At 40.6% G+C, this 26,962-nt stretch overlaps 1 pseudogene; it reads left to right on the forward strand.

Moving 5' to 3' along the window:
• The first annotated feature begins 22,650 nt into the window (after positions 1 to 22,650).
• Positions 22,651 to 22,796, forward strand: LOC149323803 (U2 spliceosomal RNA; annotated as a pseudogene).
• Positions 22,797 to 26,962: the final 4,166 nt, after the last annotated feature.

Consider the following 26,962-nt stretch of genomic DNA (forward strand, 5'->3'; position numbering starts at 1 on the left):
AAGCTGGGGGGAAGAGGACTGGGGATGTGACCCAGGCCTCTCCTCCCCGGGCCTTTCCTCTGCCTGAATGGGCTCCGAGAGGCCACTTCAGGTGGAGGAAAAGGAAGCCGGAGGGAAGAGGACTGGGCATGCGACCCAGGCCTTTCCTCCCCTGCTTGCCTTTCCTCTGTTCGAATGGGCTCCGCGGGGCTCTTTCAGGCAGAGGAAAGGTGAGCCGGGGGAAGACTGGGCACGCGACTCAGGCCTCTCCTCTCCGGGCCTTTCCTACACCCGAATGGGCTCCAAGAGGCCCCTTCGGGCGGAGGAAAAGGAAGCTGGGGGGAAGAGGACTGGGCATGCGACCCATGCCTCTTCCCCAGCGACCTGTCCCGGGCCCCAGCTATCTCTCTGGAGATAGCTGGAACCCGGAAAAGGTCTCTGGGTAGGAGTCACTGGCATGTGCTTGTCGCTCCTCCTGCCTCCAGCTATCTCAGAGAGGCCGGGAGAGGTGGGAGGAGGAGCTAGATGAGCGCACCTCTGGCTCCTTCTCCTGAGGGCAGATATAAAAGACTCAAGATTTGATTCTGAGTCACCTAAATACTGTAGACCATGCAAAGAGCCCAAATGGGCATGAAGACTGAAGAAGAAACAATGAGGACTAGAAATGGGAGGCTAAGCATGGTCCTTTCTAGTGCAGTAAGAGGCGGTAATAAATGACTAGGATTTCAGTCATATAACTGATTAAAAGATAAAGCTAATCTCCTGCCAGTCACAAAACCACATAGCAGGTAAGTAAAAGACATGAAGACTATCACATGAATGGAAATGACAAGACAGATATGATGTTGAACAATACCTTTCCAAAGATCTGTCTGAATGCATTTTTGAAGATGAAGGTGTGGTGCAGGAAACATGTAAGGGGAATGAAAGGACTTGTTAAGGGACTTCCGGGGGGGGGGGGGGAGGGGGGGAGAAAACTTGCAAAAGAACAACTGTGGTATGGACTACTACTTTATCAGAAGAGAGGACTCAACTGGACATAACTAGATTTTCTTGGATGAAAGCCAATGAGGGTCTGGCAAAGCATCAGGTTCAAATGGCAAAGCTATGTCAGGCATCAGTAAGACATCACTGAGACTTTGTCAGCAAGAGATGTGTAGATTTTGAAAGCAATGGAGAAAAAACATGAACACTGAAGCCAAGGATTTATATTTTGGGGGTAGGAATTAATCTCTTTTCAATTCACCCTACCCATCATAATTAAGAACACCAGTAATATGTCTCCTCTGTTCCACCTTTTTTCTCAACTGAAAATAATTTCACCTATTTCAATTCTATATTTTCACTGTAGAGATACAGCAGTTTGAAGACTCAGGATCTATCACATAAATTTTACGGATTCATGCAGTGAACACATGCATTCCTAAACTAGACAAGCTCCATACGGACTGCACTATGGATGAAGACACTTCATGCATCATTACCCTGTCTTGTTCCTACGACTTCCACACTGGCTATCATCTAATGAGCAGCATGTTGCCCTAATGGTCAATCAACAATCTTTCCTGCTCCTAAATTATGTCAGGCCTTGATATATATCTCAAATAAAAAAAAAGAAAGTAGAGAATTGAGTAATATCCCAACAAAACACAGACAAACAGGCCAATCAAGGATTGCATGGAAATATTTCTTTGGCTCTCTGAACTGTTAATAATAACCCTGCAGCTGTAGTTCTATTTTAACATTATAAATAGAGTTTTCCATGCTAGACACTAACAGGCTGGTGTTAAAAATACTAAAGCGGCGGGGGGGGGCGCTCTAAAAATTTGACACATGAATGTGTGTGATGTTGCTGCTTTCTCAAAACAGAGCAAGAGCAGAATTGATTAACTGTGGTCCAGTCTCACATGGGGGTAGAAAAAAATTGCAGCATGAACAACTAAAAAAAAAAAAAAAGAAAAAGAACAGAGACACAACACAAGTTCTGACTTCATGATTCTATTCTTACCTTTGTCAGTTAGATGCAGTTTCTCCTTCTTCCACACTTGATGAAGCATCATGGCAGACCACATGATCTTTACCACTGGTCAATTCCTCTGAATAACATATATATTGTGGAGGGCTTATAATATAAGCCCCATGACTATTTCTGGCTAGAGGGAATCAAATTCTCATATAATATGTTTTTAAAACAAAATCCTGTCAACATTGAGACTGTTAGAGGCAGCAACCTTAACATGCCTGTACTCAGTCATTGCAAATTTATATTTTCCCTAAGAGTTTAGGTATAGCTAGATCCTTTCTTTCCTGCATAACTTAGGGGTGAAACAGACTGCCCCTTTGTGCTGCCGTATGGGCAGCTTTAGAGTGTGGCATTTTGACGTCACATGCTCTGAAGCCTCCTGGAAACCAACTATGTGGGCCAGCTTCCAGGTATCTTGGGGGCATTGCTGTTACACACTGTAAGCAGCTTTTCAACATTGGGGAGTTTATTGCACAGGGCTTGGAGGACACAATCGGAGAGGTGTGAAAGGGGGAGGAAATGGAACGGAACGGGGAAAGAATGCATATTATCACACAGGAGAATGCTGACGATGCTGCCAGAAGTCCCCAATCCATTCCCATTCCTCCCATAGCAGCCAATTTTCAACTATTCTGAACAGTTCTTGAAGATCAGCTGCTGTGGGATGGATGGGGAATGGATTGGGGGCATCCGGTGGCATTGGCGGCATTTTCCTGTGCAGTAATATGCATTCTTTCCCCATTCTGTTCCCTTTCTGCCCCCATTCATTCTGCTCTGTTCATGTTCTACAAGCCCTGCATAATAAACTCTATGTTACACACTAAAGTTGGCTTTTCCACAGCTGAAAAAGGAGCAGTTGAAAATCCAATCTGTCTTTGGGTGGGGCAGCTTCATGCCACCCCATCCAGGCCATCTATTTTGGGCCATAGCCTGCAATTAGTCTGAGTCTTTCTATCCTCCATTTTGTAGTCTGTAGTACTTTCTTTCATCATTGCTTGAAAAGTTTACTGCAGAATCTATCACCATGAGATGCCATAAACATTTACTATTTATAAGTAAACATTATATGTTCCTTCAAAGAAGATTCAGTTTCTTTCCTCACTGTTTCTTTATCAGGGACTTGGAGGACAAAATTGGGGGCATACTTATCAAATTTGCAGATGACACCAAACTAGTGGGAGTAGCTAATACCCCAGAGGACAGGATCAAAATTCAAGATGACCTGAACAGACTAGAAAGCTGAGCCAAAGCTAACAAAATGAAATTCAACACGGAGAAATGTAAGGTACTGCACTCAGGGCAGAAAAATGAAATGCACAGATATTGGATGGGCGACACCTGGCTGAATGAAACTACATGTGAAAGGGATCTGGGAGTCCAAGTAGACCACAAGTTGAACATGAGTCAACAGTGCAACGCAGCAGCTAAAAAGGCCAATGCAATTTTAGACTGCATCAATAAAAGTATAGTGTCTAGATCAAGGGAAGTAACAGTGCCACTGTATTCTGCTCTGGTCAGGCCCCACCTTGAATATTGTGTCCAGTTCTGGGCACCACAATTTAAAAAGGATGTGGAGAAACTGGAGCGTGTCCAAAGGAGAGCGACTAAAATGGTGAAGGGTCTGGAAGCCATGCCCTACGAGGAACGACTTAGGGAGCTGGGGGTGTTTAGCCTGGAGAAGAGAAAGTTAAGAGGTAATATGATAGCCCTGTTTAAATATTTGAAGGGATGTCATATTGAGGAGAGAGCTGACTTGTTTTCTGCTGCTCCAGAGACTAGGACCTGAAACAAAGGATGCAAGCTACAGGAAAAGAGATTCCACCTCAACATTAGGAGGAACTTCTTGACAATAAGGGCTGTCTGACAGTGGAACACACTCCCTCGGAGTGTAGTGGAATCTCCTTCCTTAGAGGTCTTTAAGTAGAGGCTGGATGGCCATCTGTTGGGGATGCTTTGATTTGGATTTCCTGCATGGCAGGGGGTTGGACTGGATGGCCCTTGTGGTCTCTTCCAACTCTATTATTCTATGATTCTATGATTCTAAGTTTGTATTTCGCTTCTAGAACTTGTAGGTGGGTGATGTTGGTATTGGACTGTTCACAAGCACCTTAAACTTGTGAATACTAATTACTGTACTTATGAGATATTTTACCTCACCTTCCACAACAGAGACAAGGACAAGCTTGTCAATGATGAGGATAAGCTGCCACATACTCTTGTCAAATGCCCTACAGCTGTCTTAAAAGACAACTATTTATGTTTGTGATTTACTTTTATTTCCTTGTTTTTCAAATTTCTAAAATAAATAAGTGGGTGAGCCTTTCATTTCAATACTTCATTTCATTTCATTTCAATACTTCTTTTTGGTAAGAAGTTTAAGAATTTGTAAAGAATTTCTGTATTCCAGAGAGAGAGAGAGAGAGAGAGAGAGAGAGAGAAGCTAAACAGCTCTGTCTCTCACACGCACAGAATGATTTCTGCTATCCCATACATTCCTATGTGAAACTGAAGGAAAGTGTGGCCCTCCAGATGCTGGGGAGGGGAGGGGGGAGGAAGGAAGGAAGGAGCTATGTACTTTCATTGCTAATGGTGGATCACATCCCTGACAAATGCTTCAAAAAGTTATCTTTCCCCCAAAGCAAATAAATAAAATTCAGTGAAATAGTTCTGTTCAATGCATCTACTGCAATGTAAGCATGCACACACAGTTCTGTCTTTATCTCATCTCAAACAGGAAAAACTGGGAGATCTTTGAAACGTTGTTAATTTGTTCTCACCAGGTTACATCTTTATTCCCAGACTTTCTGGCTCTAAACTATTTTAACACTGGGATAATCTAGGGTTGTTTTCAAGTTCAGGAAGTCTGAGTTCAAGCAGCCTTGCGTCCAATTTAATTTACCTAATTTCTATGCTTCTTGCCTTTCTGTCTTGCAGGCTTGTTCACATAAAGAAGTGATACAAGGATAACTAGCATGGTGTGTGTTAGAAACAGAAAGCATTTGAAAGGAGACAAAATGACACATTGGTAGCAACAGAACTATTTGTCATGTGTAGAGAGTTCTGAAGAGGATGCAAAGAAGAGGCCATGGAAGTAGTAATCTGACAAATTGTCTAACGCATTTGTTACCTGCTTCCATTGCTGTTCCAATAGCTGCTTCCTGCCACCAGCATTAGTGTCAATGAACAGGGCTGGCCCTGTCATTAGGCAGAATGTAGCAGTTACTTTGGGCTACAGATTTAAGCATTTGAAAAAATAAATGATGGTAACAGATATTTGCATGGCATCTTCCTAATATGGGAAAGGTCTGAACAGATACTTATAGAATGTTTATTGGATTGGTAGTGTCATGAAAGGGCAGAAATGTCTTTTTTAAATATTTAATTTGTTTTTTAGCTGTACAGTCATCCCTCCATATTTGCGGATTTGATATTTGTGGATTTGATTATTCACGAATTTCATTAATATGTTCTCTCTAGGACTGTCTAGGTCCTCCAGTACAACTCTGCGGTCAACTTTAACTAAAAATTGCACTGAAAGACCATTTGTAGCTACTCCAGTGCCATTCTATGGTCAGTGTATGTTGGATATTGACCACAGAGTTGCACTGGAGGACCTAGAGATTCCTAGAGAGGTGTCCTCTCAGGTAAAAACAGTGTTTTTGTTATCTGCGGTTTTTCCATATTCATGGGGGTCTTGTTCCCCTAACCCTAGCAAATATGGAGGGACAACTGTACTTCAAAAGAAGGAGAAAGTTGCTTGCAAGATTTTTTGTTGTTGTTGTTCAAAATAGACTGGTGTGTTTTAAATGTTATGTACTTTTAATTGGATGAGAGGAGGGAAGAATTCTACCCCAGTCAGCAAAATAGTTTTGGTGGTAAGGGTCAAGAATAAAATTATCTCAATGTACTTGAAAAATATATATTGTATTGGGCTCAAGAGCATAAATTTAGACAAAGCATCTATAATAGCCATCTACATGACCCGTGAATCCAGTACAGCTACATCAAGCCAGATATGGACTGCACCAACCAAGAAGATGCTCCATGAACTATTTGTTTCTCTTATTCTTTCACGCCCATGATAACATCTCTCCGATTTGTGACATGTTGTCTTAATGGCCAGTCAATAAACTTTCTGGTTCCTAAATCTTCTGTTATCCCAAAAGGTGGGGGTACTCAAGTTTCCAATCAACTATGACACCATCTCCTTGATAGTTGGGGGAACCTAATAGCTCAACAGTCCTGCAAAAGGTTAGGTAACTTTAAGGGTCTTTTACACTTACGAATACTGCAAAGAAACTCCAGTTTCAATGAATAAAAGAGTTTTATTTAGAAATGTGCAAAGGTGAATGCAAATGCATAAATCTAATTCAACTTTGCGAATCATACAGAGCTAACATAAACAAAGATATGATAAGCTGGACAGCAAGAAATCAGGAGTCAGAGGGAGGTGATATTAATAGTCCTGAAGAAGGGGTTCCAAAGAAGATGACTGGGACTCAGTGTCTGGAGGAGACACAGTGAGTGAGAGAGGCCGTCTCTGCACACAGGGTCTTTCTGTATGAGAGCACACTGTATTTGAGGGGGCTATGTCTGGGGCTGATATTTGCATCTGATTATATAGCCTTGAGGGGTACTTGGTGTTTTCTTGTAGTATAACAAAAACTTGATGGTCTTCCTAGGGAATTGACAGTAGGATTCTATAACAACTAATGACTTTAACTTTGGAGTTAAAAAAAAAAAAACATTTATTGGATTTAAGAACCCCTCCCCCCTCCATGGTTGGATAGAAAAAGTGATAAAAGAAATATGGTGCTTTAGAATGTTACTGCTTTGCAATGTGACTCACTCAGTCCTATTGCAAGAAGATGTGCAGAAGCCTGGGTGAAGATGGAATTATCAGCAAAACCTATACTATGTTTATAACTATCTAGTTCCTCCACATGTCTTCAGGTCAGCATGCCTTTCCCTTGAGAAACTTCCTGGTTCAAAGGTCATTTTGATCTCTTAAAAACATGCCTGGCTCTAGATATCAATATGTCAGAATATGAAACCCTATATTCACTGTGGAGATTGTAGGACAGGCTAACAATTCCCAAGTCCTGATATGTGCCTCAGATCAACAAGAAATGTAATGGTCTCTCTCTGTGTGTGTGTGTGAGAGAGAGAGAGAGAGAGAGAAGCAAATAAACAGTCAACAAGTTTATAAAAAATCTATGAATTTCACCAAAATGGTAAGAAGTTTAGAAGTAACTCCATGAAAAAAGTGAAAAATCTTATGGAAAAATTCAAATCAGATTTAGGGAAAAACAAAGAAAGGGGATAAAATGGAAATGTAAAAATGGGAAAAGATACTGCTGATGGGGGAAAAAGATCAAAGTTATATAATAATAGAATGATAGACTTGTAAGAGACCACAAGGGCCATCCAGTGCAACTACCTGCCATGTAGGAATACACAATCAAAGCACTCCAGACATTCCGGCATTCCCAGGAAAATGGCCTTGGATATTCTTAAACCAAGTACAACTTCCTTCTTTCTGCTCATTCACAACAAAGAAATGTGATCAAAAACCTCTAGCAATAAATTTCTCCCTGAAAGTCCCATCATTTCTCCTCAGTATTGTATAACTGTAACGGAGAAGCACTCCCAGCTGTCCAATCAGAAGGCAGCTGAGGGCCAGCCAATCGCCTGTGGGCTGGAACGTTTGAAAATTCCGAACGGTCAGTTGGGGAGTCAGTTGGGACTCAGGCAGGAGAAGGTTCAGTTGGGGGTTGGAATGTTGAGGAGTTAGGACCTGGAACCCAGAGAAGAAGGGTTTTCAGGGGTTAGAGAAAGATGGTTAGGGGTAGAGTCTGAATGGAAAAGGGCTCCCTACCATTATACTGCCAGGGCTCTAGAAAAGAGAGTGCCTGGAGTAGAATATCCTGCGGGATAGTGTTAGTTAGAAGTCAGAAGGGGTTGGTTGAGTGAGGTTGGGAAAAGACTAGTCCCGAGAAGGGCTATAGTCTTGAAGTCTCTGAGGGGACAGTGTATTAAGACGAGTAAATTTGATCTGTTAGACCAAGGGAAGACCTAAAGATTAGAAAAAGGGTCGCATCGGATATAAGAGTTTCTGTAAACCTCTGCAACTAATTTATTAAGAGACAAGTTCACAACAGCTTATTATTGACAATCTTTTATTCTGTTCTGTTTCTAAAATAAACTTATTTTATTGATTTTCAATCAATCTGCTTGGCCTAAGTGATGAGTTTTAAACACGCTACCATCTACATATTTGAGGCTAGAGATTTGTGCTTTTGTTACATCATCATATAGAAGGAAGATTGTTACAATAACACACTAATCTCATATAAGATCCAACATATGTAGGAATCCACTTCCAAGATGGCATTTCAAACCATTGTGTTAGCATATCCTACATCACTTTTGTCAGATATGGAGTTTCACATTTAATATCTAGCATCAGGCATGTTTCAAAGAGTTTACAACAACCTATGGAACAGTAGAAAGTTGCACATGTTTCAAGGCATGCTGGCCCAAGGACATGTGGGAGACCTAGGTGGCAAAATAAAAGTTAAACAAATTTGCTGCTCACTCCATTCCTCCTCCAGCACTACACATTTAGAGACAAACCCAGTCTCATTGCAAAAGCAGTTAAAGACCATCTCCTACCTGAGCCCATGCTGTGTTCCTAGTTACCCTTCTTGTTCAACTATGTCAGGGTTGTCCCAGATTCAGTCACTGTTTTGTCACTCCAAAATTGAAGCCATTAACTTATTCAGCCCCTTTTGTCAAGCAGCAAGTACTCTTCAAAGGTATGAAATAGGGTATGAATATGCAGCCCAGACAACCTCATGTGCACACAGTTGGTTCCCAGGCCAGGCCTCTATTAAACAAACAAAAAATCCTCTCTGTAGGTTTCAGATGCTGTCTTAGCCCCACTCCGTTTTACATGGACCTATGTTCAAGACAGATAATTATCACCTTTTCTACTATCCAACATCTCACTATTCAGCCTTCCATTCCTTCTTTTCTATTAGCCTTGTATGGTTTTTAAAGTTGCCATGGTTTTGTGTGTGCCTTTGTACATTTCTAAATAAAACTTTTATTCACTGAAACTGGAGTCTTTCTGCAGTTAGGACTGGTATACTCAGGGCTGGTACAGCTGGTTATGAAAAGGGGGTATGGTGTATGCCTCCCAGCTGCCCACCCAGCAGCTGGCTTCCAGGTACTCAGGCAGTGAAGTGTTTAGATACTGCATGCCTCTAAAGCACCGTAAAGCTGTGGCAGGAAAAGCAGTCTTTTTGCTGGCACTTCTTTTTGGGTTGGCAAAAAGGCAGATTGGGGCTACATCATGCAGCTGCCATGGCCACAATCCAGCTTTCTCAGTGGCATCTTCAAGCCTCCTCTTCACAGACGTATGTTCCACACATTAGCTCTCCGAAGTTACCCTTCTCTCACAGGCCTCTTCTTGAGCTAATAATTTCCCCCAGACATCAAGGAGATGCTGACACTGTTGGTGGGGACTCCAAATCCCCCCCCCACCTTAGAGTATCAAGGGCAAGCAAGATACATGATGCAGCTCCTTGCAACAACACCATATTACATTAGAAAATTACATGAAATATTATTCTTACTCACTTTAAATGACCTTTTTCAAGAGCCCAGGTGGTACAGTGGTTAAATGCCTGTACTTCAACCACTCACTCACAAACCATAAAGTTGCGAGTTCAGGACCTGCCAGGGTCTCAAGCTCGACTTAGGCTTGCATCCTTCTGAAGCCACTAAAATGAGTACCCAGATTGTTGGGGCAATTAGCTTACACTTTGTAAACTGCTTAGGGAGTGCTTAAGTGCACTGATAAGCAATATAGGTGCATCACAGACCGCCCAAAAGGGTGGTCTGCTGCCGACCTTGTTTGGTGCATGAAGGAGCCGCAGTGGATAAACTGTGCGGCTCCCCATGCAGCAAAAAGAAGCCACAAAAAGTGGCTTCTTTTTCCAGCGCGGTTGTGATGCTGCAAGGCACCAATGGCGCCCTTGTGTTATCACAAGGGCACCAAGACATGTGGATGCTAGGCGTACGTCATGTCAAAATGGCGGAGCCCATGTGTATAGGGCACCGCCATTTTGACGCCCTCGTCACGTGCTAAAAGTGCCGTCCCTTGCACGTGATGATGGCACCTCTATGGGCCCATCTATAACGTGCCACAGAAATGTACTTGCTATTGCTATATTGCTATTTTTGAAATTATCAAATGTACAAACAAAAGTGGGGGAAATTACAAAAAGAAGAAATTGCATGTAATAATATAGTAGCCCCATTAGATTTAATAGTCATGGGAAAATACAGTGCTGCATTAATCAGAAATTTGTGTCCTGAATAAATCGTGCATGGAATCAGTACCTTTTTGTGACATATATATGTTAGCATTCTTATGCCTCTTATAGGAAAGAAAATAGGATGCAGCACCACATAGGTGAATCCAGGATTTAATGCAGACCCGAGGACCTTAAACTATGAGAATGTGCCTCACATTGTCAGCTCTATAGCCATGGTAACTTTAATAATGTTTGGTGATATAGCAGTGCATCAGCTATTCAGTAAAAGCAGAAATAGCTGCCTAGTCTAATAAATGGGCAGCCCTTTTTTATTCCTTCCTTTAGGCTAAAAGAAGTGAATGGGAATGATCATTTTAATTACACAGAGCCTTGCAGGTCTCCAGTAAAGAATCCTGAATACATAAATAAAAAAAATAGTTGATTTCAAAAGTATCTTTAGGGTCTACTTCCATCTTTGATATATGCATATTGGGAATTTTGGAGAAGAAACAAAAATCTGAACGTTTTCTTTTCTTTTATAAACTGAACAAAAATAATGCTATATTTAACAGCCAAAGTGCTACTGTAAATTACTTCTGCAATAACTCTAGATTTATCTCTCTTTGTAAGCTCTTTGTAATTTGTACTTTGGCTGTTATCCACACAATATCCAGTCCTATTTTATGCATCTTTTTATGGCACACCATTATAATACACTTGACCTCCTAAACATCCGTCTACGAGTGTTGCCTTCTGTTCACTAAGCAGTTATTTCTGCCATCAGAATTTATTTGTAGCTTTCTACCTATTACTAAAAGAAAATTCATGCATAGATTCCAAGTGCAATGATCAATAAATGAATTGAAATAGAGAGAAAGTACTCACACACCTATATTTGCGTGTGTATGTACATGTGCGTGCGCGCACACACACACACACACACACACACACACACACACACACAGAGGTTTTCTATATGACAGTGGATTTTATCCTATACAATTTAGCCAGGAACATTAAAAAATAGTTAAGGGTAATACAGCCAGATTGCTATATTAATGGAGACATTTTGAAATCAATGTTTAAAACCTTTGAAATGTTACCTCTTTAAAGGAATTTAGAATCATATTGACTGAAGAAGTATTTGTCTATGTATTGTTCCCTAAGCAGGTCTACTTTAAAAGAAAAAAAAAATAAGATACCTATACAGTTATTTTCAAAACCACAAAAGCAAGCGAAGGCGAGCCGATTCAGTAAACAGTTTACTAATCCAGTTACTAATCATTGCTTGAAAATTTACACTGGATTTCTCTTAGTACAGAAACAAAGATATACCTCATGTATGTAAGATGGCAATGCTATAACTACATGTTGCAAAACCAGAAAACAATGGCAATAAAACCTCAGAGAGGGCACATTGAAGTTCCTTGCACTCTTCAGTTTTGGCCTCCTGACAACTTTTATAAAAGAAAACATGGGAGTCCAAGATGGCAGGTTGGTCAACACAACAACTTGCTTGAGATTTTTAAACAGTGTCTGATCGTGTAGCTCATGCATATATTTAATTTTGTTTTTCACTGTCATAATCCTTTTTTTTATCAGTCCAACATTCTGTATTGTTTGGCCCTTCCTGACCTGTTAGCTCCTTCCTTTTCATGACCCCGCCTACCCCAGTCACTTGCTTCCAAACTATTTTGTTCCAGTGAAGCAAACTTTATCCATCCTCCCCTGTATTATAAATAATGAAAAAAGATTTGTCAAATAAGTTGTAATTTATCTTGCCTTCCTTTGTGACTGCCACCCCCCTTGTTCTTTGTCCTTCTACTCATTTGAAGAAAAAGCTCATTGTTTCCCAAGATGAAACATAGCATTTGTTTTGGAAAGAGAGGAGGTGCACTATAGATATTTTCTTTATCTCCTTTTCCTTTTATTTATAATTCATTAGGTAGAAGCATAATACTTACCTTGTGCTCATCCCTATCTATAAAGCAAAAACAAAAGGGTGTTTGTGCAGAATAGTTTCTTGAAAAATAATATTGCTCTATCAACACCCAGTGGGCAGACATATTTTTCGACATTCCTCTTTTAATTAACTTGTCTTACAAACAAAGGCTACCAGATGAACACAATTTATCCAGTGCATATATTTTCAGCCAGAAGGCAGATAATTATTACTCACTACAGAAATAATGTTCTTCAACTTGTTCATGTAAAACAAACTTTAAATGGCATTTTTATAGCAATAAAAATTGCACAGTGAAGTGTCATCTTAAGACACAGCAATTACACGCAGGAACTTTTCATTAACCTGAAGGTCAAAGTTCAGGGACTATCACCAGTTCTTGGTAATACAAACCTAAATTGGTTTACACTAAGTGTAATGATCTAATAATCAGGGGAACATGTGAAATGTAAAGCCTCAGCATTCATTATGAGCTGCATTTCCAAGCAGATATTAGTTGTTAAATATAGTATAGATCATGACCACAATCCAAACAGAAGTACATGTTGTTCTCTAGGAACAATAGCCCTGTTCTTAGAAAACATGTTTGCCTTGGAACCCAATTCATTTACTAGGACGAAGGGTTTCATCTGCTTGTTAACTGACTTCATGTTTCACCTTGGAGCTGTGGCAAAATATCATTCGGCCTCATGTTCTGAAACCTTCAGAATCTCTTCTCTATTGACTAAAGTCAAGAAATCAACAAATACCAATGCTTTTATTTTCAATTTCCTGGAGGAACTGCATGCAGTTCAAAAGGCTATGAGTGCTTTTAGAGATACAGCCACAAAGGCTTTCAGATATATAAGCTGAAATATTTTAAGAAAGATAAATGATCCAGGAAAATAAAAAGAAACAGTATTTGAGGCTTCAAAATATAATTCTGATCAATTTCCAAAGAAGCCGTTAAAATTGCAAAGCTGATTAGAGCAGAGGTGATTTTTTTATGTCAGCTTCCAAACACAGACAAGAGCCGATGTGATGTAGTGGTTTGAGCGCTAGACTATTCCTTTGGGGACCAGGGTTGAAATTACTGCTGAACCATGAAAACCAATTGGGTGATCTTGAGAAAGTCACACACTCTCAGCCTCAGAGAAAGGCAAGGCAATTCCCCTCTGAATGAATCTTGCCAAGAAAACCCTGTGATAGGTTCTCCTTAGGTTTACCATAAGTTGGAAATCACTTCAATGCACACAAAAACATCAACAATCCAAATAAATGCCAAGCCCTGCCACAACATCCCACCTAACAGACAGGCAGATAGAGGAAAGGTTGTACACTCTCCAGAACATCTAAGTTCTATGATTGCAGTGTCCCATACTTGAGAGTTCCTGAGCATAGATCCAAAGATCAACTTGTGCACCTAGAATTGGAAACTCAAATTCTGACTGGTTCCTTGTCAGCTAAGTGAGCTCCATGTCTGGTGTCACTGAAGGCCAAAGGAAAAACAACTGGGCCCAGGATGAGAAGAAATCTTATGACTGGCGATAAACTAATTGATATTGGCCACAGTGACATGGTGAGAAAGCATGTTGAGCTGTCTCTTTTGCTGAACCCAGGTTGTGGAGCTCCCTTTCCTGGAAGGTCTGATTGACTCTCTCCCTAAGGTTTTTCCTGGCAGAGAAAGAGCTTTTTATTTAAGGAGGCTTTTAGTATGTTGCAATAGACCTAAATACCTTAAAAGCAACAGATCCTGACTGATCTTACCTGTCAGATAGATCTTACCTGTCAGATAGATCTTTTGCAATGGTCTCGGGTGGCCAGACTTCATCCTCTGTTCCCCTATCTGTTGGAATTCCTGAGGGTTCTGTTTTGGGTCCCCTCTTGTTCTCTCTATACACACTGTCTCTTAGTAAACTTATCAGCTCTTTCGGTTTCTCTTATCATCTGTACGCCGATGATACCCAGCTGTACCTTTCCACCCCTGACCTTTTGCCAGGGCTTGAGCAGCAAGTTTCATCTTGTCTGACAGCTGTCCCCCACTGGATGCACCATCGGCACTTGAAGCTCAGCATGTCCAAGACGGAGCTTCTTGTCTTCCCTCCTAAGCCCACCCTTCAATATTCCTTTTCTGTCTCTGTCAACAACATCTCTATTCAGCCAGACCAGGAAGCCCGCAGTCTTGGTTTCATTTTTGACTCCTCTCTGTCATATATCCCTCAGATTCAGGCCACAGCCAAGGTCTGTAGATTTTTCCTCTATAATATTTCCAAAATCCGTCCATATCTCTCTGCTTCTACTGCAAAGACTTTGGTCCATGCCCTAGTTGTCTCTCAACTTGACTACTGCAACCTTCTCTTGGCAGAGCTTCCTCTCTCTCACCTCCCCCATTGATTTCTGTTCAGCACTCAGCTGCTCATATTATCTCACTCGCTTGCCAGTATGACCATGTCTCCCCCCTATTGTCATCCCTTCACTGGCTCCCCTTTTCCTTCTGCATTCAGTACAAGCTTCTCCTGCTCACTTTTAAAGCTCTGCATGGGCTGGCCCCTCCCTATCTCTCTGAACTTCTTTCTCCCTACATTCCTACTCGTTCCCTCCGTTCTGGTAGCCAAAATCTCCTGTCCCAGCCCAGGATTTCCACGGCCCCATCCCGGATTCGTCCCTTCTTGCTTGCTGTACCTCACTCCTGGAACCTCCTCCCCTTACAAGCACGACTCAACACATCTCTAACCAGCTTCAAAGCTGAGTTAACGACCATATTGTTTAGGGAAGTGTTCCCAGGGAGTCTGTGATTGTGTCCTGGTTGTTCTGATGCTTGACTCATTATTGGATATTTGCTGTTTTAACTTGTTCTTATGATGTTTTTAATTTGTTATTTTAACTTTTAGATTGTGCGCCATAGGCAGGCTTTTTATATATTCTTGATTTTACTTGGTTTTGTACAGCGCCGTGTAGATTTACGGTGCTTTATAAATAAAGCTAATAATAATAGTAATAATAATAATAATAATAATCCTGAATACTAAGCAGCGTCAGCTCTGATTAGTACTTGGATGGGAGAGTGCCAATAAATACTAGCTGCTATAGGTTATATTTCAGAGGGAGGAACTGGCAAAACCATCTCTTGCCTAATAAGATCCCATGAAATTCATGGGATTGCCATAAACTGACATAGAATTGAAGGTACATGTACATACACATGTTGCAGCAAATAGAAATTTTAATGAGGGTATAGTGATTTATTCTATTCTTTTATTATTAAACATTTTAATGCTGCTTTTAACTTGTGCTTTTTAAAAAAAATAAGTTTAATTTTGTTTAACATTTGTTTTGTTTAACTTTTGTTTTGTTTTGTTTCAAATGCTGCCATTAATCCCATGCTGGAAACAGGCAGGATATAAATTAAATTAATTAAATTAATTATCCTACCCCTTTTAGAGCTCGATTCTGCCCAAAATTGAGATGCCACATGAGTTTTTTTGGCCACTGTTTTTTGCATGTTGACTTCATGTTTTGTGCAAAACCTTGTGCTAATAATAATAATAATAATAATTTGTTTTATTTATATACCGCTGTTCCAAAGATCATAGCGGTGAACAGCAAGTAAGCTAATTAGCAAGTAAGCTAATTTGCCCCCAACAGTCTGGGTACTCATTTTAGCAACATCGGAAGGATGCAAGCCTGAGTCGAGCTTGGGCCCTTTTGCTGGTCTTGAACTCGCAACCTTGTGGTTTTGAGTGAAATGGCTGCAGTACAGGCATTTAACCACTGCGCCACCAGGGCTCCTTCACTCAAACTCTCACTTCATTCAAACTCCCACAAACCAATATTTAGACGTTAGGAGAAAATTGCATTTCAAGCACAAGTGCAAATATACCTTTAAACATATTTATTTTATAACATTTTAACAGTATACAGAAAAATATACAAAAGAAACTATTTGTTTGTTTCAAGCTCTAAATTGAATTGTGCTCTTCATGTAGGTTTCTAGGCTTTTTCTCAGTACTAACTAGATAATTAGATTTCTGAGTTAGTCACAAGTTCCATTAAAGAGAGCTGCCACTTATTTCTATTTGGAAATGTGAATGATATATCTACATTATATAATAGAAAGGGAATGGATGACATGAACAAAATTATATTACAGTGAAGAGAATATTGTTTTACCTGGGAAGTACAGTTTTATAAGTGAACTGTTAGATAATACATCAAAGCACATATAATAGCTTCTGATGGTTTGGGGTTTCCCTCCCCCCCTTAGCACAGGGGTGGGGTGGAGTTATGAAAAGTCTGTGCCAGGTAGAAGAATCCAGAAAGATTTGCCATGGAGTGTTGGCAGAGGGGTTTTTCTACACTTTCTGCTCCATCTGTCTTTCTAGTGCAGATAAAAATTCAGTTAGGATGTACAATTTTGAGTAGGAAAATGGCTGGTTGAAAAAAAAGGTTCAAACTGGGATTGTCCTGGCTAAAAGCGAGATATGACAACACTAGCCCTAAGTGCAGTACCTTACATTTCTCTGTGTTGAATTTCATTTTATTAGCTTTGGCCCAGCTTTCTAGTCTATTCAGGTCATTTTGAATTTTGATCTTGTCCTCTGGGGTATTTGCTACTCCTCCTAATTTGGTGTCATCTGCAAATTTGATAAGTATGCCCCCAATTCTGTCATCCAAGTCATTGATAAATATGTTGAATAGCACTGGGCGCAGGACAAAACCTTGTGGAACCCCACTTGTCACTTCTCTCCAGGATGAAAAGGAGCCAGTGTTGATTACCCCTTGGGTTCCGCTGGTCAACCAATTACAAATCCATGTAACAATTACCTTGTCTAGCCCACATTTTACAAGCTTGTTTGCAAGAATGTCATGGGAAACCTTGTCAACGGCCTTACTGAAATAAAGATATACTATATCCACAGCATTCCCTTCATCTACCAAGCTGGTCATTTTATTAAAAAAAGAGATTACTGTATATATTCATGTATAAGTTTAGAAATTTTAGTCAAAAAATTGACCTCAAAAACCTGAGTCGATTTATCCATAAGTCAATGTAAGTACTGTACTTTAACTCTTATTTTAAAAAAAGGAACCATGCCCTGGTGAAAAGTAAGAGCATAATCTGTCATGGAAGCATTGACCCTTTCTCTGTTCTCTCATCCACCCAGCTTTTAGTATGAACACAAACAATTGTGCCTGTTGGAATTTTGCAAGATGTTTGGCATTGTTTTCTTTGCTTCATCCTTTGGATCCTTTGTCACATGCCCCTGTGTTTTACGCTCAACTTATACACAGGTCATATCAATATCCATAATTTTGGCCTCAAAACCTATAAACCTAATAAACCAAAACTTATATGTAAGGTCAACTTATAGTTGTGTATATACAGTAGATTTGTCTGGCATGACCTGTTTCTCTGAAACTCATGTTGGCTTTTTGTGATTATGGAATTGCCTTCTAGATGTTCACAAACTCTCTGTTTAATGATCTGCTCCAGAATCTTTCCTAGTATTGCTGTCAGACTAACTGAACAATAATTGTTTGGATCCTCTTTTTCCCCCTTTTTAAAGCTGGGGACAACGTTTGCCCTTCTCCAGTCTGCTGGACGTCTTCTGTTCTCCAGGAATTCTCAAAAATTATTGTCAATTGTAACACACTAAGTTTTATTGATGACAACCCCCTGGGCCTTTTATCCCACCACTGTCACCAATTTATGTGACATCCATCCACAAGTCTCTCCTTTGATGGACAACACCACTGTGTCTACTGTTTGGTAGTGTAGTTTGATTTTAAAACACCACCCACATATTTCTTAAGTAATAACAAAAGTTTATTGTAAGGCAAGAAAATAAACTTTAACTTGGTTTCAAAGTTGTTATTGTTGACTTCTTACTTTAGACTTGGTTATTTAGGCGGGGTACAAACCACCAGAAAGAGGCATGTCCCCAGCGCCTCTCTTTGCTCTGCAGGAGCACTGCAGCAACCAAATTGCATGGCACTCCTGTGGAGCAAAAAAGAAGCACCGGGAAGGGGCTCCTTTTTTGCAGCACACTTCCGCGCCCTAAAGTGCCAGCGACGCCGTGGTGACATCACAACTGCGCCACCCCGTTTGGAGGAGGTGCAGCTGCAATATCACCAGTACGCTCTGCATCCACTGGGCGCGCTGCAGCTGCAGCACCCTTGTCACGCACAAGGGCTGCCGGGTGTGAGGGCACTCTGCCTACCAAGCAGCCCTCACACATAACGAGAGCACCTCAAAGGCCTGTCTGTTCCAGGCTTTAGGTACAAGTTGTTATTTTACTCTTAATATTAACTCAGCCACAAAGACACTATTATCTTTCTGAATACAAACTGACAAAACTCCTGTTTCAGAGTCTGGCTTGTTCCTAACACTGTCCCACTTTGGACTTATCAGACCCTTCCGTGGTCTATCAACAACTCTGTTCCCTCAAGAACTCCCGGAACACACACCCTCTCTCAGGCTTAACTGTTCCCCTACAACTGTCAGAATCCTCACCCTCAGAATTCTCAACCCTCACCAAACAAACCAACTGTCACATGGAATCTTTCAATTCTTCAGCCAGCCCCTGATTGGCTGAGCTCTAGCTGCCTTCTCATTGGTCAGCTTGAGGTTCTATTCACCACACCAATGTGTCTGATATTACATTTGCCAATTATTTTAATACTTTTGGATGTAGGTCATACTCTTGGATGTAAGCTTCAACTTGTTTGCCCTCATCCAGTCCATTACAGACAGCAGACACTGGTTCAGTTTAGAGATAGCTTCCTTGGTATCAGATGGAGAGTGTGATGTCCTGCCAGGACTGATTGAAACTTTCCCCTGCATTTTCTTTCATTTTGGTTCAGGCCATAGTATGTTTAGTGTAGAAAAGTTCTTTGTATTAGTTTGTGGGAGGAGCTGTAGGATTCCCCTGCATTATTTCCAGGTTTGGTTTGCCCTTTCCCAACATGCTCTGCTGTAGCTAGAGGTTTTTAGTGGGGGAGCAGTCTTTGCTGTGAGCAAGCAGAGAGCTGTCTTTTGGTGGCAAGCAGGCCCAGACAGCCGGAAAGGGCATTTCTTACACCTCAGCCGAATTAGTTACCATCAGCAAGAAAATAGAAGAATTCAGGAGCTGAAAGACCCTGCACCAGCTCCATTGAGAGAGGAGAGCAAACTAACATCAGACCCAGAAAGATGACATCCGGAAGATTGCTGAACTGTAAAGTATCTTTTGTTTAGAGCTGGGGAGGAGAAAACTCTTTATTTTTGTCCTATAAATTAAATTTTCCCCCTTTTGAACTTTACATTCAGCTTCAGAGCCTTTTTTGGGTAAAAAGTTTGATCTCACCAGGGTACCGGCGTTGCACACCCAAACCTGCCACCACCTTTAGTTGGGTGTGTCTTCACAGAGAGAGAGAGAGCTGGGTGTCATCCACATACTGGTGACACCACACCCCAAAACTCTGGATGATGATGATGATGATAATACATTTTATTTATATCCCACTTCTCCCTATGGATTGAGGCAGGTTACAATGACACAAAATAACAATAAAACACATAGTACATATTAAACCAACACTACATATTCCTCTCCCCCCAACCTCCCTACCTACCTTAAAAACATAACAAAAACAAAACAACAACAATATAAAATACTGGTTAAAATTACTCAAAAGTAAGCATACTTGAGATGAGACATCTTCTTGGGACAGACAGAAGCTATCTATATCAGTGGAAGGGGAGGTTAGTCTGGAAAGGCCCTCAGGAAGAGATCCATCTTGATGGCCTTTTTAAAGGTTTCAAGAGTGGTAATATGATGGATCTCCTCCAGCAGTTCGTTCCATAGTTTAGAAGCAGCAGGTGGGAAGGCCCAGTGACCTAGCCAAGGGGAGGGGGGTCTGTGGGGTCCAGACCCCCTTCTGTTAATTAATGTTAAAAATAATATCAACCAAACCTAATCTAATTACAAAATATATGGTGGCACTTAGTCTGGACCTCCCTTTCCAAAATCCTTGCTATGTCCCTGGAAGGCCCTTTGGATAACTGCAACCAACCTAGTCCTCCTTGGCTGCAGTAGGTTCTTTGCAAAGGATCTGAGTGAGCGGGGTGGATTATACGGAGGAAGGCGCTCCCACAAGTAAAATGGACCCAGGATGACCTCTCCCAGCAGTTTCATGTAAATGTTAAATAACAAAGAGGACAGAACAGAACCCTTCAGGACCCCATAGGTCAATGGCCAAGGAGTCAAACAGGAGCCCCAACCCCACCTTCTGTCTTTGTCCCTTCAAGCAAGACTGGAACCACTGCATAACAGTATCCCTAAGACCCATCTCAAAGAGACAGCCCAGAAGGGTACCATGACTGATGGTATTGAAAGTTGCTGGGAGATCCAGGAGAACCAACAGGGACACACTCCCCTGTCCAGTTCCCTTCGTAGGTCATCCACCAGGGCAACCAAGGCTGTCTCTGTCCCATAGCCAGGCCTGAAGCCAGATTGAAATGGATCCAAATAATCTGTTTCATCCAGAAACCCCTGGAGCTCAGAGGCCACAACCCACTCCAGAACCTTGCCCAAGAATGGAATGTTAGAGACTGGCCAATAGTTATCTAGAATGGTGGGATCCAGGGAAGCCTTTTTCATTAACGGCCTAAACACAGCCTCCTTTAGACAGGATGGAAATCTGCTTTGCTGCAGCGAGGCATTTACCAGTCTCCTTACCCACTCAGCCAGTCCACCTCTAGCTGTTTCCAAGAGCCAAGAAGGGCAAGGATCCAGTATGCATGTAGTGGCCCTTACTTCTCCAAAGATCCTGTCCACATCGTCAGGCTGTACAGATTGAAACCTATCCAATGAAACAGGACAAACAAGTGCCAAGATTACATCCACTTGACCTGTTTAGCATCCAAGTCAGAGTGGATCTGAGCTATTTTGGGACATGGGCTGTAATGCCTTTCTCGCATGTCCTGTTGTTGTTTTTTCTTGTTTTGTATACTAATTATTGTATTTTAGACTGTCTTATTATTTGATTGAATAAGGATGGATTTATTGTTGTATAGTAGCATATGGTTTTTATCCTGTCTGTAACTTGTATTGTTGTATTTTGTATTTTATTCTGTTGTAAACCGCCGTGATCATAGGAACGGCGGTATATAAATAAATTTCATTTCATTTCATTTCATTTTGTCTGCAAAGAGTCTTGCAAATTCTTCAAAGCAAGCTGTTGAGTGGTTTTTATTTTTCTCTTGTGGGCCAGAGTGTAAATGACCCCTGACCATTCAGGACAGCTCTGCTTGGTGATACTGTGCAGATATTTCACACCAGGATGATTGGCAGAGCCTTGAGGGAGGGTGGGGCTTTGATACCCTCCATGATAGAGACCAGAATTTTTAAGATAAGCAAGGTCCAATGGACCAAGCTGAGGCATGTGATGGGGGGCGGAGTCAGTATATAAGGACAGTACACCCCCATCCTGCCTCTTTTCCACCCTCCCACCCTAAATGCAGTATGAACTTTGTTGGTCACTTCAGGACCGGGTAGAAATTTTCTCCCCTTTTCCCGGGGCTTTTTGCCTACCCCATACTGTATGCTGGGATTGGTAATTGGCTTTGGGTGGCTGTTAAATAAATTTCACTGGCCCATATGGGGTTAAAGAACTGTTTGGTACGCACCATTGGCACCCCTTTGTGGTGAAAGGTTAGGCTCTTGATCAGCTTTACATGTTAAGGGGCGTGGAGTTGTGAGAGAACCTGCCTTTGGAGTAGACATGGGGTTTTTGCTCAACCTTACAAATTCATGGGAGTTTGGGGGAGAGTGCCTTATGTTTACCTTCCTAGGACTGGCTGAGGATGCAATCCGAATCATCGGATTTACCTCAGGGTTCGGTGTTTGTGCCCAAAGGGAAGGCTGAAGAGGAAGTCTAGGACTGACACCTGGCTTCAGCTGGACCCGCACCAGGCTTTTCACTTTAATCAGTTTGCTCAGAGTTTGAAGTTAAGGTTGAAGTTCACAAGTGCTTAGCTTTAAATAGATTATAGGTCAAATAAATGGCCCTTTATTCATTCAATTTACGCGTCTGGTCTCGTTATTTCATGGTTGGGTATCAATATGGTGGCAGAGAATATAGTTTCTTCACTGTCACAGTTGCTATGGCATAGACCTTCCAATGGCCTCTAGCTCATGTTCGGTCGGACTTGCTCCAAGTCTTCTGCCATCATCGCTCTAGTCTCCATCCCACTTGTTTCATTACCACCTGCTCTCTAGTAAACCAGGGAGCTCGTTTGGCTCCACTTTGTGGGAGGGGATGCAATCGTTTCCCCCCCCCCTTTTTTTTTTGAAAGAATTAAAGTATGGTACTTTACATTCACCTGTGGGTAAGTTGACCCAGCTTCTCGGCCTTTTTGGCTAAGATCAAGTGTAGTATCAGGTTTTTTGGTCAATTTTTTCAATAAAATTTCTAGACTTGTACATGAGTATCTACAGAATGTAACTTTTTAGGGTTACACTTTGCCTTTAAGGCTACATTATTGTCTTAAACTATTTGGAGTGTCATCAGATACCACAGTTGTCCTATCTCTGGCTTTACACACAGCTAGTCCAAAAATCAACAATATAACATAAATGACTGAGTGATTCCACCTCCTAATCAACAGGCCTAGGCTAGGATAAATTTACATCAAATTCAATGGCCAAAATGACATATCATGGTTTAGGTTGGGGTTCTTTTCTTAAATGCATACACATCACACAAAGGTAACAATAGAAAGCAGGCAAGACTCTCTTACTTAAGGGCTACAAACTTCAAGTATAAGAAAAATCAGGTCCAATATTTTTATTGTGGTCCTTGTAAACCTATCAGCTACATTTATAGAGGAAATATTAACTGACTAGAATTAATTGAACAAAATTATCTCTTAATGTAGCCATAAGGGTGAGATGAAAGCGAAAGTCATTGTAACATGTTTTGTAATTCTAGGGGCTAATCCGTTCAACCTAGTTTAAATGGCACAATAAGGATCTTGATAGTCATTGTGAGAAATAACATTCTGTAACATTATGTTTCAATTCTTTTAAACATAGAAATAAATCCTGTTTATAGGTACCAGACCAGCAGTTAGGAAGTTGTAGAATACTGTCTATCATCAGAACTCCAAGCTCTTCTATAAACTATTGTGAGGGTTTGATTGCATCTATGCTTTGTTTTGTCTGAAAATTAACTTTCCTCCTTTAAAGAAAAGGTATATATTGTGACTGTAAAAAAAAGGCAAATACTGGGCTGTGCAGACTGCCCCTAAGGGGCAGCCTGTAGCTGCCTTCAGGTGCATCAGATTGGGGCTGTGGCAACCTTATGCTGTAGCCCTGATCTGGCCTTTCGAGGGTGCAAAAAGTGGCTCCTTTTGGCAAACTGGAAAGGATGTGACAGCTGTGGAGCCGTGGCTTTAAGGCGCTCCTTTGGGGCTGCATCACGTGGACATAGTGCCAGAGGAGCTCTGTGATGCTATGCACCATGTGCGGCAGTGCATGGTGTCACGGTGCCCTGAGGGTGGAGTCGAGGCATGTGTTATGCTTCCAAGGCCACTGTGAGGTTTTACATTTGAAGAAAGAAAAGTTTATTGTTCAGACAATAAATCCTTGTTTTTCTTAAAATGTAAAATGTACGTTAAATGTAAATTGTACATTAAAATGTTAAAATTCAGACTAAATCAAACTGTATTTAGAAATGGTCTGAGTAAGCTGAATGGTTATATTATCTTGTTGTGAAGATTGAGTAACCAAGCTTCTTGAAAAGGATGTATGCAAGATACAACGAAGGGGTAAATGAAAGCCACATATTTTATTTGATACCTTTTCATAGGGATCAAAGAGGGATGAAATCATTCACTAACTTCATTATTTTAAGAGTAATTTTAACAATTTTAATACTGCTGTGGAAAAGTTTTGAAAATGCAGCAGTTCCATCCTATGGAATCTTACTATTTGTAGTTTTGCAAGGTTGTTAGTCTTCTCACACAGAGTGCTGTTACCTCACAAAACTACAAATCCCTGGAATCTGTAGGATGGAGCCATGGCAGTTAGAGTGGTGTCTAACTGCATTATTTCTACAGTGCAGATACTCCCTCAGTCAGTGATACAGTTTTTTGGAAAGATTCTGATCTCCAGGTAGGTTCTATATCATATATGCTGTTATTATATGCCTTCACACTGTTTCTAACATATGGTGACTCTAAGGTGAAATTATTATGAGTTTTGCTTGGCATGTTCCTTCAGAGGAGGTTTGTTTCCTGATTCCTGATTGTTTGGGATACAAACACAGTAACCAATCCCTGATAAGGCAGTTAACTGGATGACACAACATCAGATAGTAGCACATCTATTTGCCCAGCACACCCGGTTTAAAAAAAATTGAGTTGGTTCTTGATAAGAAAGAATAAAAAAGCAGAGAAAATTAGCTTTTAAAAAATCAGATATGGAAGAACATGAAATTAAAAAAGCCGTATTTACAAAAAAAAAGATAAAAAGATAAACAGTATAAAATAAACAAGGGTAATGTCAAGAGTAAGATTTAAAATAAAACAAAACATTGAGTACATTTAATATCATTTAAAAGAAAACAAACCCAAATATTATGTATGCATCTGAGTCATAATTGTATGAGTCTTAGCAACAGAGAACAGTAACTTTGCAACAGTTTCTGTTACACATTTTTGTATCTTCTAATAAATAAACCAAGTACCATTCAGAGGGCCTTCCAGGGAATTTATTTAAAGGGGTGGGGGAGTGTATAATTTATCTTGATCTCTCATCTTTGTAAAAAATTACAAAACATCAAACAACAAAAATTACAAACATGTTTTTTGTAAGGGATTCCCTGAAAATGACCATGTAGCACAGCAGAAATTATGACATTAAGATGAGCTTTAGTAAAAACCATATGGCATTTAGAGATGGTCAGATTTTCAAAATAGTTAGCACCCTATCAATATTAAATGACAGCCCTAGATTAATTGAAGAGCAGGTGGTGCAAGAGAATATTGCATTTCTATGTCTGTAACCTGGTGAGCAAGAATAAATTTTGCCGTAGAAATGTCTTGTGTGGAAAGGAAGTTGTCAGAGAAAACTATTCTCTATAATTTGTCTCTGAAGAATTTATACCACTGGCTAGTAAAGTTGTCTTTCTGACAAAGATGCATATAACCTGATTTGGATCTCACATAAAAAAGTTTTAGCCGGTATCTTAGTACCCAATATGAAACAATGCATTCCACTGAAGAACAGCCAGTTTTGGTCTGTAAGACTACTGACAGCACACCGTTTGGTACATAGAGCAATTGTCACAGAAGAGCAGAAAGTATTTGGTCCATGGCTGAAGAAAAACCCAGAATCCATAATGGGATGCCAAACAGCAGTTGTGACATATCCTGGCCTGGAATACCCTGGGTACAGCAGAAACTGTCCCCCTCCCCCTTTAGTATTTTTTTTAAGGGGGGGGGAACTATAACTTCTTCTTTTTTACTATTAGATGCTGACTGAATAGCAAAAGTCTGATGGGTTATCAAAGTGCCATAGGATTGAAAAACGAAACCTAAGCATGTAAACCATCTAAGCTGTTCAATGTTTTTTTCCATTTATGACCCATTTAGTCAGGGAAGAACTCTTGGTAAAAAACATACTTTTGATTTTGCTGAAATTAATTGTTTGCAGGTTTTCTTTACAGTAATCAGCAAGCCATAAACTTTTAAGGGATTGCACTGTAAAATATGTGGTGCTGCTGCTGGTTGTGTTGTTGCTAGTGGTGCTTGGGAATTTACCCCAGTGAGTTGCTCAAAAGTATATATTGTGGGCAGGGCTCATTATATTGAGATGGCTCCTAATAGGTCATTCCAAACTAAAAGTTCTCAGAGGTGTAAGAGTCACTTGGCAATTTATAGGTGAATTCTAAGTTATAATTTTCTAGGTCAACTTTTCCAAAGACTTGATACGTCTGTCCAATAGTTGAGTGGCCAATAAGCTTCCCATTGCTAGAGATTTAAAAGCAAAAGTGTACATTATACTTGCCCTTTACAAGATATGACCAAGATATTATAGCTCTGTCTTAGTTAAAAATGCATAACTATTTTAACATGCCCTGACCACCTCCTAATCTTCCTTACCAGCCAGCAACCACTCTGAGCAATAGAAGTCTGTTCAGCTAGTGACTGGGGCACAGCAGGATGATGTTTCCAGCCTCCTGCCACTAATGATCTGCAGTGTCATGAGGACTTGCAACTTGTTTGTTGCACTAAAGATCTTTGGCAGATATCAACTTGCTGTGCCCCAGTCACTAGCAAAACAGACCTCTTTCACGCAGAGCAGCTCCCTGGAGTTTAAGATGGGATTTGAGGACATTCATGATTATAGCAATAATGTCATGATCTTAAACATGTAGTATAACTGAATATGAAGCAGTTTGGATCTATAATTCTCCATTACAAATCTGTAATTACAATACAGAATGCCAGCTTACACCTATTAACCCATCTACATCCGGTTGGGAAATTGTTGTACACAGAAGCTCTGAGACAGAGTATGCAATTGTGGTCCTCCAGATGTTTTTGGGCTACAACTTCCATAATTCCTCACCTTTATTCTGTTATTATTCTGTTAGGAGCTGTAAATCAACAACATGCTAGCATTTGTCTCCTACAGATACTGCTAT

Source organism: Sceloporus occidentalis, unplaced genomic scaffold (genome assembly GCF_023333645.1).
Source record: "Sceloporus occidentalis isolate IW3139 unplaced genomic scaffold, rSceOcc1.0.p SCAF_1, whole genome shotgun sequence".
Lineage (NCBI taxonomy): Eukaryota > Metazoa > Chordata > Lepidosauria > Squamata > Phrynosomatidae > Sceloporus > Sceloporus occidentalis.